General features: G+C 49.7%; 1 long non-coding RNA gene across 1 annotated transcript in view; it reads left to right on the forward strand.

The window, feature by feature from the left end:
- LOC119394004 (uncharacterized) overlaps nt 1–17,892 on the forward strand; it is a 160,084-nt gene extending 142,192 nt beyond the window's left edge. The window contains exon 3 of the long non-coding RNA XR_005184033.2: nt 17,787–17,892. This is a non-coding gene — a long non-coding RNA (uncharacterized LOC119394004). The remainder of the gene's footprint in view (nt 1–17,786) is intronic.
- Nucleotides 17,893–19,948: the final 2,056 nt, after the last annotated feature.

The following is a 19,948-nucleotide window of genomic DNA, read 5'->3' on the forward strand; positions in this document are numbered from 1 at the left end:
TCTAGTACCGTTCGATTCGTATTCGATTATGTCTGAAAAGCACAATTCGAACCCCACTATCTCTCATTTATCGGTCTGCAACTTCATCCTCGTCGATTTGATGTGCCGACAGGCACATCAAGCGCTGTAACCGCGGTTCTATTTGTTCACGTGTATATATGATACTATGGACCTTTTCAACGGAGAGAAGGATCACCTCCTTTCTGGGCTGTTGCACGGGAGCACAAAAGCTGACGTCGCAGGCTTGGCAGTGCATATTGAGGGGATCACGCATATTAACAACAGCCCAGAGAGGAGTATGGATGCGCCCAGGGAGCCTTCGTTGACAAGGTACATACGTCTCGCGCAAGAGGCCTTTCGTGTTCGTGCTCCGATGCCGATGGTGCGTGGTGGCAGCTTTATAGTGCCACACGCTGCGTCATGGACTTCCTCCGCCACTCGGGCACGCATCGGATGCCCCGCGGCGTTAGCGAGAATGCGAACGAGGCGGCAAAGAGGAGCAAACACGCAGCGCTTGCCGACAGGTGTGCGGCGTCCCCGCGGCCGTTTCCTGCGCGACCTCGCCCACCGCCTCGAGCATCATCTCCCGCTGGCCCGATTCGGCCGCTTATCAAAAGCGGAGGAGGCGAGACGACATGCTGCAGAGTAGAGATACACACGGGACTCGAACGATCAGTGCGCACGCGCTTGCATGTATTATGTAAGAGGCTACGCGTGTCTGCCTGCTGCTATGCAGAGCAGCAAGCCTTGGGGTGCATATGTATCTGCCCTATCAGTCATTTGGCAGCTTTAGGACAGGCTACGCAAAGCTTTGCGTTAGCGTTTCTCGCCACTGCGCACGCTTCGTACGTTATCCTCTATGGTACCCACGTGAAGTCACAAAAATGGCGTATTGTACCCAACTAACGCTATCTGCGCGTACCCTATTCTAAAACTGTCTATTCGCTGCCTATAGACGCCTTTGTCGCCGTTAATCGAAAGCGGGCGTAATGCTAGTAAATATATGGTGGTTATGTCGCGTCAGTCCTCTGTTGTCTTTATAATCTGACGTATATGCTAATCGTGGCGTCGCAGTGGTCTGCGTGCGAAGCACTAATTCGCATTTCGGACGCTCTCCTTCGTATTCGCAAGGATACTATAATGCACTGTTGCGCTTCTTTCTGGCGGCTGGACTGCACGACCGCCTGTGGATTTCACTGAACATTGGCGTGCATGTGTGGGCGCAATTACTGTTTCTCTCTCATCTATCTATATCTCTATGTAGGGCAGCCAACCTGCGTGGCTCGAGTATAGTAATCTATCGCGCCTCTCATTCTCCTTCTCCTCCTCCTGCTCCCCATCATCACCATCTCTCTCTCTCAGTGCCTTTCTTAGCGATTTTCTGCGCCGTCTCATACCGATCTCATGGGCACCTCTATCACCTCCTCATGGGCATCTCTCGTGCTCGTACTTCTAAATGTAAGCATGTGACAGGAACGCTATCCTAAAGAGTCTCCTGAACAATGTGAATACTTATAACACAAGGGGATAAGTAGCCATAAAACCTCAACTCATGGCACCATCTTCCTATCAGCTTACGTTTAGCTATACGGTGATTGGCTGTAAGGCGCGTTCGATTTCGAGCCCATTTAATGTTTATGCGTATAGCTTAAACGGTAGATTGCCATCTCCGCTAAGTTTTCTGGGCTGCAGGTCTCGCTTCTTTTTATATCCTATATATGGCTGGCATTTGTCTCCTCTATTCAGCGCTATTAATTTTTTTGCACACTCAACCAAGGTAACGGCTTTTTACCAGCGTGAGAAAGTTTCGGCACCACAGAGTCAAGGTTATAGCTTCGAGATGGTGAGCCTTGCACTTAAGATGCAAATGATCAGCAGGGACATCTCGCCCGCCCTAAGGATAACACCTTTGGACATTTCGATATACAGTAACATACCCAACTCCTGACTGGACTTAATGGAGCGGTCGGCTCGAATTACTGCACACGGCAGCAGAGGGTTAATTCTCAATTGCCGCGGTGCGCACCACTGCTGTCAGACACCAGGGAAAATAATTACAGGGGCGGTGCGCTACTATATAAAACGCGAGTGCTTGGTCGTGGTGGACACACGTGTCCAACAGTCGAAGAAGTGAGGCCGGCCGCTGTCGCTTCTCTCGCCGTGGGGTGTAGTACACCAATGGGCCGCTCTCGCTCGTCCTCCGCTGCTGCTGCATGCACCATCTTCATCTGTCATCGTCTGACACGCCGTTTCGAAACTGCATATCCGCTCCCTGGTGTCCCCGTGCTTTTTTATTTTCTCTCTTTTTATCCTCGGACAGGAATTATGTGCGCGCCCGCGGCGAAGTCGCGGCCGGATGTCACTGCGGGCGGATGGCGCGCGCGATTTGCGACGGCATCACGCGAATGAAAATGGGCCCAACGGGGCAGCATGCGGCAACCTTGCATGGGAACGGCCGCGGCATCTCTCTCCTTCCTTTTGCCCGGTGTTGTGTGGAGTGCGGGCAAATTTCCATACGTTCAGATTGATGTCTGCGGCCGCGTTGATCGGCCGGGATAAAGGAGGGACGGGGTCGGTGACCGTCGCGCCTTCTCGCGAGCGAGGACTGTTGCAAAGGGTGTATTCGTGTATGACACCGTCAGGTATTGAAGGTGTGATCCTCACATCAGCGGTGGTTGTGACATTTGAGTGGTCACGAGTATATTTTATCTGTACTAAAGAAAGCTGTTAGAGCACAAACCATTGCGTTTCAAGCTTTCGTTACGTTGGCGTTGTGTCGTTCAATTTATTCAAACAAAAGGAAAACACATGTGCAGTACGCGTTGTAGCGCAGCGACAGTGCGCAAAGTGAAAATCGTTTTGGCTGTGTAAAGGGACTGTTTGAGGAACTTTATTTTCAACTGCCCTTTGTTATTCATGAGGGTACTGGGCGCAAACACAAGGCAAGGGACAAGAGCTCAAGTACGCAGCGCTGCGTCTTTGTTCTCTTGTCCCTTGCCCCCTTGTCTTGTGCTTGCGCACAGTACCATTATGAATGGTTTGTTCCAACTAGCCCAACTCGGCCACTGTTGCCCCCTCGTTCGCTGTTGCGAGCAAACTGGCCCGCTGCAAAATAGCCCATGCATCACTGCAGAAAAAAAAATTGAAAAGAAAACACTGCATGAAAACCTAGCCGTCTTTGTAACATTGATATGAACAGCACTGCTCAACATACGTATATGCAGCTACATAGTCAAAATTGCGCAGTAATGTACATTGAGACTATAGGATCTATCGCAGCGGTCATTGCATCTTATTGTATCGTAATAGCATCTTATAGATGTAACATCAGTGCAAGAAACGCAGTGACACTTATAAAGTGGTAATAACCATTTCATAGTCGTTTCTGAATCTCTCCAAGCACGCGCACCGTCATAAGTATCCCACCCACTGAAATGCCGGTAATCACGCGCAATCACGATCGCTTGTTCATGCTGAAGCATCTGAATAGCCGGTTCACCCGTTACATATACGGCACTGCAGCAATCGTTGACCGCTTATGCCAAGCCTCCATGTATATATGTGTATAACCGTGCAGTGTTACGTGGTGGCTCACTCTTGACCCCTGCATGCCGTGCGGCCCATGCGGGGAAGATAATCGTCGAACGCAGAACCCGTTCTTATATTCGGCGCATCTTTATACGGCCTGCAGTGTTCCCGCACACTTGGAGGCATGTTGCGCATATATAGACGCCAGACAGCGCGCATATGTTGCGTTCCATGCTGCTGGCTGCTGCTTCGCCGGCCATATGTATCATCCCATATACACTGCACTCGCTTCTCGTGGCCACTTTAGCACCATCCGCGAATATCGCATCCGACGGGAAAATTGCACCATTGCACACTGAGAGCTGAGATGAACGCGCCCGCGTTGTTTCTTTCTTATGTGATCGGGCATGAAAGACGTCTTTCAGTGACTGTGTGCGGCAGGAGCTCTGTGCATGTCACTGTAAAAACACACTCTGCTGCTCAGCCCTTCAGCCTATCGTTAACGTAAGACCTTGCACAGTCTTTTAAAAGAAGAGAGAGAGAGAGAAACAGTTGAGCGAGTAGAAGCGCGCGCGCGCGCGCGTTTGTTTGTTTGTGCACGTGTGTGTGCGCGCGCGCGCGCGTGTGTGTGTGTGTGTGTGTGTGTGTTTGTTTGTTTGTTTGTTTGTTTGTTTGTTTGTTTTATTTTCGTGTATACGTGGTTTTCATGTCAGTCACAGCCACTGTCACCGGGTAGAAGCTGCCTGTGACTCATATATGGCAGGAGTGTGGGTTGACGTCTCGTGGCTATAAACGTGTCTGACGGACGTGTATAGGCGATACGGCCGAAATAGACCTATTTACAGACGTGATCTTCGCCTGGTCGCTCGTGTTTCCTATATGTAGTCGTGTGGCGAACACGGCATATATACAGGCATGTCACTGGCTCCATATGTATGCCATATAAAACTTTGTCTCGGTCTCATCGCGCGCAAGCATTAGCCAGTCCTCTGTTAAGGAAGCAGGGAATGAAGATGGGGGGGGGGGGGGGGGGGGGTGAAGGGGGGGGGGTGCAGTTTTTTTAGGAAAACGAAAAAGGAATTGCGATTCGATTGCGCCTGGGCGCCTCCCATCCACAAGGTCTCTTAGAGTCGGCTGAGTTTATCGCCCCGCAACTATCGCTGTCCACATCCCGAATGATGTGATAGGGTCACGCGTTTCTATTCGCGTTTCTATTCATAGACTATCGGATGCACGAAACGTGCGGCGACATCCGAAGAGACACCTTGTTTGCACCTATATACTGCAGAGTCCGGCACGCACGCAGGTGGTGAGTGAATAACCCTACGTGCATGCATGCACACGTAAACTCGATGGCGCTTGCACGGGCCCGCCGCTGAAAGAGCGAATTTACGGTTATCGCTGACAACGCCCTGAAGAGATTGCGCATAACAGCGCGGTCGCAGTCAAAGGAGGACAAGTCCACCAACCAGCTCGCAACGGTTCCGAAATCGCCGCCGCTGGCTAAGTTTAGCGACCGATAACAGCTAGCGCGTGCCTTCGCGAGACGACGCGACACAACCGCGCGGAGGACGTGAATCGCGCGTTGTGTCTGCATATTCTGATTAGACAACGAGTGTCAAGGGACTCGTCGTCGAGGCTATACGTAATTGGACAGCGGCCCGCGATGGGCGGGCGCTATCTGAAGGGGCTCGAAGGCCGGTGCGCCATCGGTTATCAGCTGTTCTGACTGTGACAGTCCTACCTCCTTGACCGACACGTACGATTTCCATAATCTTTCCTCCACTGTCGAGACCTGCGGCTCCTTTTACAGAGAGAGAGAGAGAGGAGAGAGAAAAGGCAAAGGTCGCAGAAACGAGACTGAAGAGGGAGGACTTCGCGCACATGTTCCCAAACTGCTCGCCTTGTGGAGAGCGCACTGTTGACTCTGTATAGAGTGGGTTGACGCGCCGACTGGTAATCTTGCCGCATACTATCTACGGGACACATAGTTGCGACTTCCGTTTGCGTGAAGTAAAACTGAGTTCTATATCGGGCAACCTTATCAGTTCAAGGGAGCATCTCTTTATTGTCTCTGCTTTCTTCATTTCCACTTGCCATTTATGGTTTGGGCAAGTGATTCGCCTTTCGTAGTGCCGATGTGCACGCAATGCTTTCACGGTGGGCATATAAATCTTTGTTGGCTTCAGTGTATAAAAAGTTTACGGATGGGACAATCTTGCCTGTCGTATAACTTGAGGCAAGCCCTGCACAATCCAATTCAACTGCGTTGACGCACACAATCTAATGACGTTTACGCATACACTCTAATGACGTCTCATCAGAGAGCTTGCTTATAGCGTCGTAAATTCATATTTATCAGACAGGAATTACATAAGAGGACATTTGAAGCTTTTTTTTAAACATATATTGCAACGTCCGTGCGCTGCGTACAATGCTAAATTTGTGGTCCATTTGGGGTCGTGTTTTATCGTGCGCGCGGGAGCTGCAAGCATGGTCAGACCGCGGAAAATTCAAAAGGGCGAGAAAGGATAAGGCCGGGAAACAGTGGCACCAGCCACGCAGGGTTGCGGCGAGCGCATATGTTACGCTGTGGCGCGGCGTGCGTAAGAGACAACACGCGGTGTGTGATTCTTATATATGTTCTCCAGCGCGTGGTCTAGGCCTCGCTAGTAGCGCGGTGGATTTCTTCTCTGGGTCACCCGAGCAAAGCGGCTGCTCTTCGCTGCGCGGCCCGTCAGCGGTGCGGGGAGCGGCTGTGGAGGATGGAAGACGCAACGCTGCGATTTCCAGATGGCCCTCGCCTCTGTTGGAGTACGCGCGCGCGCACGCGGGCACGCCAGCTGCCGGTGCAGCAGCGTGCGACCCCCTGTCTCCTCCTCCCCTCCTGCTTCCTTCATTCGCATCCCACTTTCATTCCGGCGGCTGATGATGCGAGACCGCGATACCGCCACTACTATGGTAGCACATTCTCGATGCGCCTCTCTCTCTCTCTCTCGTGTAAGAGAGAAAGAAAGAACGGTAGAGAGAGAACTTATGTGGTGCCCTGCCATAGTAACGTGTACATTCCGTATTCTATGCGTTTACCCGAGATTCACCCGCACAAACTGTCTTCGCGCTACTCTTGCAAGTTTTGGAGATTGCTTGTTCGCTACCACGTTGTTCCCGAGTCCAGCGCCCGAGCGCGCGCTTTCGCGCTTGTAGAAACAACACGTGTTGTTGCTGGTGGGCGTCTTGATGGACGGCGTAATGAATTGCGAGGGCGCAAGTTTTTCGCCTCACTGCCTGTCTAGAATATTTCTGTTCTCGTATCATTGACGCTATATAGGGGTAAGTAGTCTCGCGAAGAAGAGCGGAGTACGCGTAATGTGTCGAGCACGGAAAGCTAGAACATCTTTATCGAGGCTACACAGCTGCGGCGAGAACGAGTGCGGCCTTAGATTCATGCATGTTGGTTGTGCGGTACTCGGGATAGCATGCTTAGCAAGTTTTGACACGATACCTTATACTGAAACTGCGTAACAGATATGAGTTACCTATTGAGCGTGCAGAGATGATACCTTCCTCTATGTTTACTCGTTCACGAGAGATGCTTTCGCCACTTTCACGTTTTCCTGTGGCTGTTTTGTCCTCGTGTCGCTGGCTTACTGAAGCTAGCCTACCCATGTTAACTTTCTCTCTTTCTCTCTGTGCGTGTGTGCGTGTGTGTGTGTATGTGTGTGTGTGTCTATGTGTGCGTGTGTGTGTGCGTGGGTGTGCTGTGTGGTGTGTGTGTGGTGTGTGTGTGTGTGTGTGTGTGTGTGTGTGTGTGTGTGTGTGTGTGTGTGTGTGTGTGTGTGTGTGTGTGTGTGTGTGTGTGTGTGTGTGAGAGAGAGAGAGAGAGAGAGAGAGAGAGAGAGAGAGAGCGCATGCATGGCAGATCGCACATGGATACATGCTGCGTCGCTTACCATCGAAAGGAAACTGCTACTACGCGTCTTCTTGTTCATCTTCTTAGCTCACCCTCGTGTTCAACATGTCGTGCCGGTAGTGCATTATAACCAGGAACGCCAACTGCAGTCAAATCTATATTTTCTGTCGGAATTTCTTCTCCGTTCTGATGCACAAAACTTGTACAGGCTGAGAGCTACACTCTTGCTTACTTTCACAGCAAAAGGGTGTGATGATAAACTTTCGAGTTCCGAAGAATTCGCTCCATTCGTGAACCATTTTCTGTCACGGGCGCTCGTGGGGAGAGACGGTATGATGCAACACGTATACGGTAACGATACGCGCGCCTACAGAGAGGGGCACTGACAGCCATACTCGCTCGATGCTGGATACGCGAATCGGCCATCTCGCTATCGTTAAGGGTTTCTCGGTGACACGGAAAGCGACTTTGGTGGGTCCTATTCGGTACCGCATGTACATGCATCGCGTGCTCCGCTGCACTTGACGCTGCCTTCCATTGACAATGAACCTTTCGATGCGTGCTTGTGCTTTTTTCCGAGAAGCCGAAACAGAAAGGACAAGCAGGCCTCACTTATTCGTGAGACGTATACCGAAGTGCGCGTCTTGTGATGCGACGACGCACAACTGAGTGCGACTTCGTGCTTTGAGTTTCGGTGCATGCGCTCTGTGAATATGGGGTATAGTAGGGGCTGCGCGTTGTAATAGATGGAAACGGGTCGAAAGGAAAAATTGGGAGCGGGGGGACTGTGAGGGAGGAGCTTCCTTCAGACGCGCCCAACATTTTCTTCTCTCTCTCTCTCTTTCTCGCTCGAATTGACAGATAAGTCTGTTCTAGCGCCATCGACATATAGGCGAGATCGATGGAGGTGTCTGAAAGGCTCCCCTGCCTGTGTTCCTGGCGCCTTGGAACAGTTCTTTAAATATAAAGAAGGCGTTGGTCTATGTATGGTATAGGCAGCACGTGCGCGCAGGCGCAGCCCGGGATGATCCATTCCTGAGTGTCTTTGCCTGTAAAGCGTCTCGTCCTCACCACATTTTCGGGAAAAGGGAAAGTTTCACAGGGGGAGGGAAGTGGGAGATGACATTCGGGTATGCATGGAGTGTAGATTGCTTGTCGCGTAGCATTAAGAACCGTCTAGTGACGCCGTTACATGCGCTCGAACGCAGGCAAACACAGAGCTTCGCTTACGTAAAAAAGTTAGAAGAAAGAAACTACTCCAGTAAGGCGGCGCATAAACCATCGTGTTGCACGTTCTCGAGCTGGCTCTCTCCAAAAGCATACAACGCGCTCCGTTGACTTGGCGAACTTGCTGGCTCCAGCGATGCATCCCCTGTTCAAGGATTTTGTTCATCTCCTTGAGAACAAAACGTTGGTTCAGATCGTAGTGCGTGGTTTGACGTCCATGATGCAACTGCGGCTCGTGCATTTACGCACATTTGTGTGCTACACCATTATCTCTCAAGGCCAGCAAGAAAGCTTCGGTACACGTGTAGAAAGCTTTTGCGCTATTATCGTTGTTAAGAAGAAAAAAATCGCATTCACTCCTGATGCAGAAGATATTAGTGAAAACGATACGGCCAATTCAAAAAAGACATTTTTGAAGAAACTGTGTGTGTGTGTGTGTGTGTGTGTGTGTGTGTGTGTGTGTGTGTGTGTGTGTGTGTGTGTGTGTGGTGTGTGTGTGTGTGTGTGTGTGTGTGTGTTGTGCGCGCGTGTGTGTGCGCGTGTGTGTGCGTGCGCGCGCGTGTGTGTGCGTGTGTGTGCGTGTGTGTGTGTGTGTGTGTGTGTGTGTGTTGTGTGTGTGTGTGTGTGTGTGTGTGTGTGTGTGAGAGAGAAAGAGAGAGAATCCAGGTCCTGAATTAGTCTACACAGCTTTTAAGATATACTGCATCCTATTGCTCGACGAGCAAAGTGGTCAATAATACCTTATGTATTCATGTTAATTGCACTGTGGGACTACCATTCAGTATTTCTACATTAAGTTGTATGTGACGTTCACGCCCTTGTTAAATTAGACGAACCCCGGCAAGATCACGCACTGCTTAAGCATGCGGCCGTTGAAAACGAATTGTTGTGTCGGAAGTTAAAGTAGTTGTGTCGAAGAACTCCACGAAACTGTTTGATGTATTAACTTAGTGATATTTTGTTGTCTCTCTCTCTTTCTCTCAATTGTGCATAGGAATCGTGCCGGAGAATATATCGTCCTGCTCGAAGAATACTTTTCTCGCGACCGACATGTTATAGGATCGTGCGCCTGACTGACAGCCGCGTGAATCTATACGAGTCTATTCAGATAGACGCCGACACGTCTGTGAATGGGAACGCTCCACTCATTGGGTTCTTTATGCGCGATGAGAAGCCATACGCACTCGTTTCTTCAAACCCCGTCAGAGTAGCGGCTATGGGTTCACAAGAGCTCAGACTCAGTGATACAGTCGGTTTCTTTCGGGAAAACGCCGTCCACCCACTCTGTTCATGCCAAATAAAAATAAAACAAGAGAGCTAGGGTGAGAGCAACTAAGGAAAGAATGTCTGTAGCCGGCAACGTCACCGTGGCCTTAGCGCTGTCGACTTATAATTTCGTTTTTTTCAGCGGAAGCCGTGGCCTTGACGACGCCAATTCGTTTCTCCAGGAATTCAAAGAAAATCGGACATTGCCGTGAGGCTTCCGTCCGCGTAAGAAAAGTTATACTGTTATATCGACACCTTAATTTTCTCTTTTTCGTTTTAACTGCTGAAATTCGCACGGGCCTGCCTTTCGTCCAAAGCACGCAGTCCTATAGCGCCGCGTACAGATGTATGCATGCGGGTGAAGGCGACTGAATGGAGTGCTGACGCATATACGGCCTTCTTTTGTGTTCACAGCCTTAATCTCGATTTCACGCTCGTGTATTCGTATATATACGATGTCCGCTTGTATGGGTTCCCGTCAATTTTACGTTGAGATACGATGCTGTTAGCGTCTAGCGCGGCTACCTCTTGTCGCTTTTCAGAAGGTTTTGTATAGAGAGAGACGTCGGCTCGTAGTGAAAGTGCGCGTCACACGTCACGATGTGTATCGATGCACGCTTTTGTTCGATGTACCGAACATACTCCGTCCGTTCGTTATCGTGACAATAAATAGAAGACTGCAGGGTGAGAAATTGCTAAATGTATGCAGTGATTTCAAAGGGGTGCACAGCCATTTTTTTTTTCTAGCTTAAGCATTGGAAGAAGAGATGTCAAGATATATAGAGGAGATGGGATGCTAGATGAAGTGGTACCACTGTTCATTGACGATGCACTGGTCTGTGCGAGGGGGCGTAGCCACAAATTTTTTCCGAGGAGTTCGGGGGTGGGGGTTGACCCCCCTCCCCCCGACCCCCTCATGTGTGTTCATGCGTGTGTTTGTATGTGTGCGCATATATATACACATACATTTAAAATGTGAAGATTTCAGGGTGTCTGAACCCCCCAAGCTACACACCTGGATACGCCACTGGTACGAGGCGTACCTTAACTCCACTTATGATGTCCCTCAACGTTGTCAGCGCAAGATGCAGGAAAATGCCACGCCTTTTAAGCGTGCGAATGTACTGCAACAAGTGTTCCAATAGCTCACAAGCCGTGTTCCCCTGGAAACGGGCATGAGGCCTACATTCCAACTGCACTGTGCTATTTTTAACGAACGTGTGCGTTTTGACGCAATCTGCGTTTCATTCCATAACCTCGAATTGAATCGAATCTTTCTAGATTAATGCGGCTGAAGATTAACGCATTGTTTTCGCGGCTGAAATCGCCTGAGAAGCGGGCAGTGGTAAAATAAATATTGGGGAAAAATGGTTGAAGCTTCCTGGGCAGGAAGGACTGTTTGAGGATCGATTTCATATGATCGTCCTGAACTTGACTTTTTGCGGGTTCTTTCATTTTACATTATACCCACGCTATACTTTAGCGGCAGGAACGTATTTCGAAGCCGTCTTTGATATCTTATAAGCAGGACACGGAGGAATAGACTGATCTCGCTGCTTTGAACTTGTTAACTAATGTATTATTTACTTGCGAGCAAAAACAGAGATTGCAGCTACAGCTAGGGCTTTTTCTTCTTTCTCCACACCCTGGGAATGCGGGCGGAGATCAGTACAGCCTACAGGCACGTAGCCAGGATTTTTTTTCGGGGGGGGGGGGGGGGGCAAGGCCTAATTGTTCGAAAGAAAGTATTTCCATGGCAAAAATAAAACAAAAGTTGCCTGGGAATATAGAAGGCCGGACGAATTTCGGGGGGGGGGGGGGCGCCCCCCCCCCCCCTTGCCTACGTGCCTGACAGCCTATATACAAGCACGTGTCCGAGCAGTGAAATGTGGTGGAACATCGCATATAGTTGTACTAGAAGAAATACAAACTGTTTTCTTGACGCCTGTGGTGGTCAAACTTTTGCTCGTGGGAGTATAGATACACAATATACAGTCCGCCGCGGTGGTACTCTGTTGCTAACCCGAAGGTCGCGGGTTTCATTGCGGCCGTGGTGCTAGCATTTTGATGGAGACGAAATGTTAGCGCCCCGTCTAGTGTGCGATGTGAGTGCACGTTAAAGAACACCAGATGGTCGAAATTTTCGGAGCCCTCTTGTACGGCGTGCGTCGTGACCACATCGTGCTTTTGGCACGTAATACCCCAGATGTATATTGACATGAATCCGCGGCTTAGGGCAGTTGATGACAACAATAGTCGCCTTTCCGTTCGTGTCAATAAAGCAAACGTCATGAAACGCTGCCCTCTGCATGTATACATATAGCCTGTTTTGAAACCGGCTCCGCTTCGAAAGGCGACCTCAAGGCCGAAACATTGGAGGCGCGCGGAATGTCTCCGGGGAATGTGATCGCCGTCTGCTACCGCAATGCCCAGTACTTCCTACAGCTGCCAGCACGCGATCGTATTACACGGATTGGTCGCCCGAAACGCCTGCGACTGCACGTGTCTGCAGACAAACACGTAAATGTATACGGCGCATGCTACATGTGACGTCGTGGCAATTTTTGGCTCTCGTCATCGGACACCCAGGCCTTTGTCTGTGGTTGTTGTGTCTCTGCTCGCGTCAAAAGAGTGACGTCGTGGTTCGGCATTTTGAGAGAGTTGGAGTCACGTGGTTCGCGCATATTTTGATCCGATGTGGAGGTGTTTACATCATTCTTAACCGAAGCAAATTGGGCGGCCTCTTCTCTGCGTATTCTTGCTCAAGAAAGAGAGAGAGAGAGAGGAAAGGGGGTGGTAGAGCGAATGGTGAAATAAAAGGCAGGAATGTTAACCAGGAACTATACCTGTACTGGGAAAGGGGAGCAAATGTTTGACATAAATGAAGGTCCACTGTTGATGTCGCCGCCGCCTCCAATGTGCAAGGTACCGGGTCCGATTCCCAGCGTCGCCGGGCACCCACCTGTGCGGGCCTCGAGAAGGTGGCCTCCTCTTTTTCTTCACTCTCTCCACTCGACTATGCGCCGTTCCCGTGTGCGTTGCAGAAATAAGAGTATTTCCGGACCTCAAACCACCATCATGTCGCCGACGTATCGTAAATGTTTTCTGTCACAGACGGTCAGTCAGTCGGGTAGCCTTCCGATATGCCAGTAGCGCTTACGCGTCCTTTTGTATAGCTGCGATGTGCATTCCGTAAGTTTGTTTGGCGCCAACATCAAGCATTGCGAAGCCTGCGTAGTCTTCGTCGATTGGGCGTTCCAGTCATGTCATGGTTTCCTGCCAAAAAAAGAAAAAGAAAACGATGTAAGGAGGTTGGAAGATTAACACCGTCAGACCCGATGAACGAATCATTGATGGTGATAGCCATGCATTACACTAAGCTCTCTTAGGCAGAGCCCACCATCACCAGACCCATGTGACCAATGCGATCGCTCATTAGTCCCCAAGATGTCCGCCTTGCCAGGCAAAAAAAAAAGAGAAAAAGGAAAGCACCGGGCAGAAAAAGCCAAACCACGTGAGGACGAACGCAGTTAAACGTTCGCCTTAGTAAAAGAAGCATATGTATAAAGCCGGATGATTAGTCTAACGAATATATGTAGATGCTATTGACTCGTCGCATGATTTCGTGTAGAAATCAAACCGCAATCACAAGCATATGTATGTCGGGCATATGAATATGCCATGTAGTATGCCGAATGGTCGCCATCTCGAAGTGCTCCGCCGTCTATCTATAACTCGGCGAGGAACACTCGCTCGCGCCAGATCTTGTCTGCCCTCACGAGGCGTTGCCCTCACTATACTTACTTCTCTTGAGCACTCAGCTTGATTTAGGTTACAAATATCATTACCGAACTATACGGTCGCGAAAAAAAGGCGCGAGAAAATGTAACCGCAAAAAAAAAAGAAAATCCTGAATGTTTTTGCTCTACTGCAGACGTCCATGTACCTTACGCGAAAAAAAAAAAAAGTGTTTCGCGCTCGCGCCTCAACGAGTTGCGATGAATGCACGGTGTGTTAACGCGTCACACGCGACGCTTACAATTCATACGTACACACGCGAGTGTAACAAACGTGGCGTGAGCTTCCCTCACGTCAACAGCTCATCGGCGAATGTCACTGAGCCAAAAGTGACGCAGGGAAGCAAGCAGGTGGCGGAGCTGCCGCCAACGGAAGGTGACAGGTCGCGCGGGTTCGCACCATCGGGCACAGCGTATGTAGTGCACGCATACTGGGCGGCTCTGAGCAGAACACACTGCTGCTTCTGCTGATGATGCTGATAAAGAGAAGGAGGAGGACACTGTGTACACGGAGCGGATGGGCGATGATGCGGCTGGCCGCACGAGCCTTCCGTTTTATGCCGTATTTCTTTTCTTTATCCTCAGCGGTTTTGATTGATCAGCTCCGTGCCGGTGTGGGCCTCGACGTGCCGGGCGCCTGGGTCTAAATGATACTGTTCCCCCGGCGGTGGTGGTGGCCCTTCATTGTTGCCCTCTAGCGCGGATCTCACGGGCTCACCGCCCTCTCGGTGCGCTGATGTCTCGCCCTCTCTCTCTCTCTCGTTCTTAGTTTGGTGGGCGGCAGCTGACAAGCTTGACATCGTAATGGAAAAGGGTTATTTCCAAAATAAGCTCTCACAGAGAGAGGATGTTTCCCTCTGCCTCTCGGAAGCCCGCACGAGGCTTCGACATTTTCCCCCTTTCCCACTTTCGCATTGAATTTGCTGTTTGTTTGTTTTTTTTTTCCTTTACTGTATCCTCTCAGCCACCTGTGTACGTAGTAGTCCAGCGGCGTCTGGGAGCGCAGTTCCTGTTTTGACATTGCGTGCCGTTTTGATGGGCTGGCACTGCCTCACGCCATTTTCTTTCGTTACTTTATTTGTATTTTTCTTTTCTTTTGTCCACGCACTGCTTTTCAGCCCCACCTGCGTTGACGCTGCGCACGTATCACGGGAGATGTATCGCATGTAGAGCAAACTTCGGCGTGTACTTTTAAGGAGTTTGCGCATGTCGAGGAGAACTTTAGAGTAATTTACGCAAACGGGTTTTCTTTCACGCCCACCGCATGGTCGTTATGCTTCGAATCTCTGCTTCTTTTTTTTTTTTTTTTTCCTTGCCTGCCTTCTCATGCTCCATTAGTGCGTGGTCTGCACGGCCACTAATCGAGCCCCTTACCCCTGGCTAATTAGTCGAGCGTTTTAGCCCTTGCACCGAAGGCAAGCCTGGGCTTGCCGCATGACTTCCGTCACGCGGTGTTAAAGGATCGTTCTTTGAAAATGGCGCTTGCAGGCGCGCACTCCGCTTACGCTTTAGGGCACGGCCAATGGCATCGCCATGCATCGTGCGGGCTACCTCGCTGCGGGCTGGTATACGCGGCGGGCACTTTAGAGCACGTATTTTCAGGAGGCCTTTGCGTGGCATTGGTCAGAGGTGATCAGTTTACCGCACTGCTTGGAGAGGCTGGGCGAGACAGGCTGCCTCGATAGGCGTAACAGCGGTTCTGTTCAAAGCGCGAGTCATACATTGTTTCTAGACTGATGTCTTGGGGATGTGGCTGAGTAGCTATGGCGCTCTGTTGCTGAACGCAGGGTTGCGGTTTCGGTTATGAGTCTATAAGCTGATGTCTTCTGGGAGTTATTTGAGCGCTGGTTAATTAATGATAGTCAATTAATTAGTTCCTCCAGCTGGCCCAACTTGCGTATCCATCAGCGGATGGGCCTCATAAGGCCTTGTCGCCGAATCAGTTGCGCGATTCCTGGTCCGAACAGGCCGATAAAGGGAGACAATGAAACAAGACGCGATGAGAGCTGCTTGTTTTAACTTCCATTATTTCGTCATTCGCGTTACTTTACGCGCTGGCGTGAATTCAAATTATATATTGCGGTGTAGTAAAGAAGAAGAACCACGCTTTTGCGCTTTTGCGTAGATTACTGCATCACGGGATGCGAAATTATTTTCCTCTTTCGACCTCAATAGCGGATATTGGTGGATATATAAGGCGGCCGAGAAGACGGGAAGAGTTGCGCAGAAAGGATGTGCAGAACCATTTACTTAAAGCCATTTACAGTTGCTACCATTGCACCCCTACCCGCATCCTTAATCGCAGGAGTTCAGTTGTGTTATGCGCATAGATCCCATAGTATATGCTCGTCATAACCGAAATCAGGGCTAACACAGGCACCCATCAAAACGCGGTTTAGGGCAGTTATAGTATACAGGCCTGCCGAAATAAGTACAAAAAGAGAATTAAAAGAAAAATGAGACCATTAGGTACTGTCTTCAGGCATGAAGTGGAATCACCCGCTGTGGCAGCTTAGCAGGCGAGGTGTCTCGCCGCTAAGCTCAAGGATGCGGGTTCGATTCCCGCCAAGGCGGCCGCATTTTGATGGGGACAGTATGGAAGAATACCCGTGTACTTAATTGGATTTAGGCGCGCGTTAAAAAAATCCAGGTGGCTGAAATCAATGCGGAGTTCCCGGCTACGACGTGCCTCATAATGATATCGTGGTATTGGCATGTAAAACCCTATTGAAATTATAATTGCAGAAGGGAATCGGCACGTGTAAGACGACGGTAGTTTGATTCTTCGAATGAGCGCTCGTCTCGCAGATAAGCGTAAAATGCCTTGATGATATCCTCTGACTTTGTAAATGCGCACTGCGTGATACCTTAGTGGTCAACGCTCTTTACTTATCTTTTCGTGGTGTTTTCGTGGATGTTGTGTTGAACAAGTGAAAGCGCGCATGAAACGGGCCCTGCGCATGCGCGCAAGGATGAAGAGGCTCCTTTGTGATTCTCCTTGGAAGCTACGGCATAACTGCTCGCTCTAACCCGTAGATCCGAACTTGTGTGTGGCGTTCCCGCCCTTTGTGCAAACCACAAGTTCATCTCTATGGGTCTGAGTTGGCTGATCTTCTCTTCGGACCCTGCTCTCAAGAAGTGAACCACGACGACCACCTGAACTGCACGGAGGTTGCTTGGACATACACGCTTTGTTTTACGTGGATTTAAGAATTGTTCATCCTGAAACGGGACAGTGGCCCACGTGATCTGGCATGACAAGGTTACTCCTTCGATAATGTGTATGAAATATATATAATTAGACATTGCGTTGTGCGAAAAGGTTTGCCAAGGATAAAGAGATCAATGCTGTTTTAAAGTGGTTGCTCGTGTTTTGGATGCATATAGTTTAATGTTAAAGGTGTAGGACAGGTGTTAGAAAGGTGCAAAAAGAGAGGACAGAGTACGAGCACGTACATTATATTGACCAGTCAACGCGGTCTCACTGGAGGAGTGACCGCCAGGCCTAGCCTTTTGACCCTTTCCTCGGCGCGTTTGCTGGCGAGGAATTGGGTGCCGAGGTCCTCGAACCGAAGTACCGCTGCCCTCGCTTCGGGGGAGGGTTCGGCCAGAAAAACGTCCTGCATGGGGGTACCCACGACAGTGTGGGTACCCATGACAGGTTATATGTTTCACTGTGGCGACCTCTCCGCATGATGTGCAAATCGGAGAGCGCTCTGTCTGTCCTCTTTTCCATTCCTTTGTTAAACCTTGAGCCTTACACCTTCATTAATGAATCATGCACAAACTAGCCCAACATCGTACGCTACCGACTCCTAGAGCCTTCGGCTCCGTGCCATGAATTATCCTGCACGCGTGACTGAACTTGGTTGTTCCGAATATATGCATGGTGCTGGATCTTTACGGATACCGGATTCTTCACAGAGTTTCGAATATATATCGCTAGCACATTTTGGTGGTGTTCTTGAACTGTTCGAGTCGTACGGCTTTATCACCGGCGCCGGAACAAAAATCTCCAGGTATATATTTAGTATCGTTATTTTATTTTTTCAGGACAGTGTACACGGTGGTGTTCTGGAGTTTGTGGACGGTGCCTGCATACCCGCGGTTCGTCGGCCCGCGCACCGTGAGGCCTCATTCGACGTCTGGAACTCTTAAGAAAGGTCCGAAACGAGGTAGGTCACATAGCGGAGCTTTCTTTTCCTCTCTCTCTCTCTCTTTTATTGATTCTTTTTTGTAGTCACCTTGTAGGCGGACGAACTAGAGCAGGGTTTCGACTTTGTGAGCCACATGCGCTATATAGTATACAACTATACCGCATTTGCAGGGTAATAATTTGGGCTTAAGCACAACAAGTCTTCAAACCCGCTCCACTGCACTCTTTGACATTCATTCATTCTTCTTTGATCGTCCAAATTATTACCCTTATAATCCCAGGGGCCTCCCAAAAGTATAGATTCGTTTTGAAAATTAGGCGCACAGCGTTTCCGTTTAAAAACGCCAACGCCTTCCTGAATCGACCACCAATAATTACGAACGATATTCCTGATAATATAATCATAAAATATATATTGGTCGCGAAAGTAGGCCGGTGCTGAGAGCTGGTCTAGAGGCAAAGTTGAAACTCGTCATAATGAACGCTGATATAGCGAATTATCGGTTATAGCGAACTAAGTACGAACTTTGGTTGGCCACGCTTCATTTGAGCGGCATTTATTCTTTTTTTATAACGAAACCCAAAACGCTAGAGCTGTCGCATTATCGGCTGTAACGAAAAGATATTTGGTTCGTGCGAGGCCCAAAAATCGAAAGGTAACACAAAAAGGAAACTAAATATTGGAAGACAATTCACATCAAAAAAATTCTCAGAACGTAAAAAAAAGTGTAAATGGAAAGTGACATTAAAAATTCCGTTAATACTGTGGTTTAAAAGGTTGCAGAAATTTTGGTCATCCAGCGCAACATATCTCGACTCCAAAACTGCTGAAGTAGAAAACAGTCTTTCGTGCATGGACACTGTGGAAAACGTCACCCTGCGCAGTGTGTGAAAGGCCAGAACCCTTCCGCCACCTTTAGGGATTCCGCAGAACTCATTTGCAATATTCTGTGTCCGTGTGCTTCGAGTTGTCGATTAATTCGCCAATTGCTACTATCCTGGTTACCTCGATTGGTACGACCGCCCCGGGAAGGCGTTGGTCCTGGATTCGATCCCCAGACCAGGACGAATTTGTCTTCAACTAAGAAGCCTTCCTCGCTGAGAAATCGGTATGGATTTCCCAGCGGTTTCGTGCTACAAACGGGTGGTTGTTTATTCTCCCTTCCTAACGTGAGGTTGTATAGAAGAGGCACATTTAACGTCTCAGATATTCATCCGGTGTATACTCACACGTCTCTTCGCGCACCTCCGGCACTAACACGTATAAGGTGCACTACTTCGCGTCCCCTCTGTCGCATTAAACCCAATACTTCCTTTCGATGCATTGCGTATATACTTGTCCGTATATGCGAAACGCGGAATATGCTGCACCATATCCCTCCGCGTAACGTATATATACGCACGCATTCCAGGCACTGCGGCTCTGCTTTTATTTTTCGTCGACCTCATCCTGTCTCGTCGACATCCGCGAAACCTAGCGCGCGTGTCTCGCGGTGATGTCAGTCTTTCGCGAAGCTTCCCAGAATGAGCGTACTTCGCTTTGCGCGCACGCAGCGCCACGCCGTTCCCGTGTGCATGCAGTGGCTTGAGAAGCGTGACGACTGTGTTGCAACTCTGCACGTGCAGCGTTTTATTTCTCGTCAGTTCTTTTTGGCTTGTGTGCGATCGTTGTTGTATACAAGACCTGACCCTGAGTCACGTGTTTGGGACAGGCGTCAATAACCTTAAGGCTGATTCAACGGGCGGCAAAGCGTCACTCATATACGCCACAGTCGATGTCACCTTTCGGCGACCCCTTTACGGACCTTTTTACGATGACGCGATCACCTGATGGTATGAGACATCGACGGATGGGTTGCGTGTCGTCATGACTTCGCTGTTGTGAAGCGGAACAGTGTGCCGTCAGCGTTAATACAGGTGACGTCATGACAAGAGTCATCTTGGTGGTATCGACCTGCGGGTCGTCGCACACTGCTGTGCCTGCCGTTACGGTGCGTCGGCTGCTCGTCTAGACGCTGTGAGTAAGGTGTGCGCCTGGTGTCATGACGTAACCAAACACTACTG

The sequence above is a fragment of the Rhipicephalus sanguineus genome, chromosome 5, assembly GCF_013339695.2.
Source record: "Rhipicephalus sanguineus isolate Rsan-2018 chromosome 5, BIME_Rsan_1.4, whole genome shotgun sequence".
NCBI lineage: Eukaryota > Metazoa > Arthropoda > Arachnida > Ixodida > Ixodidae > Rhipicephalus > Rhipicephalus sanguineus.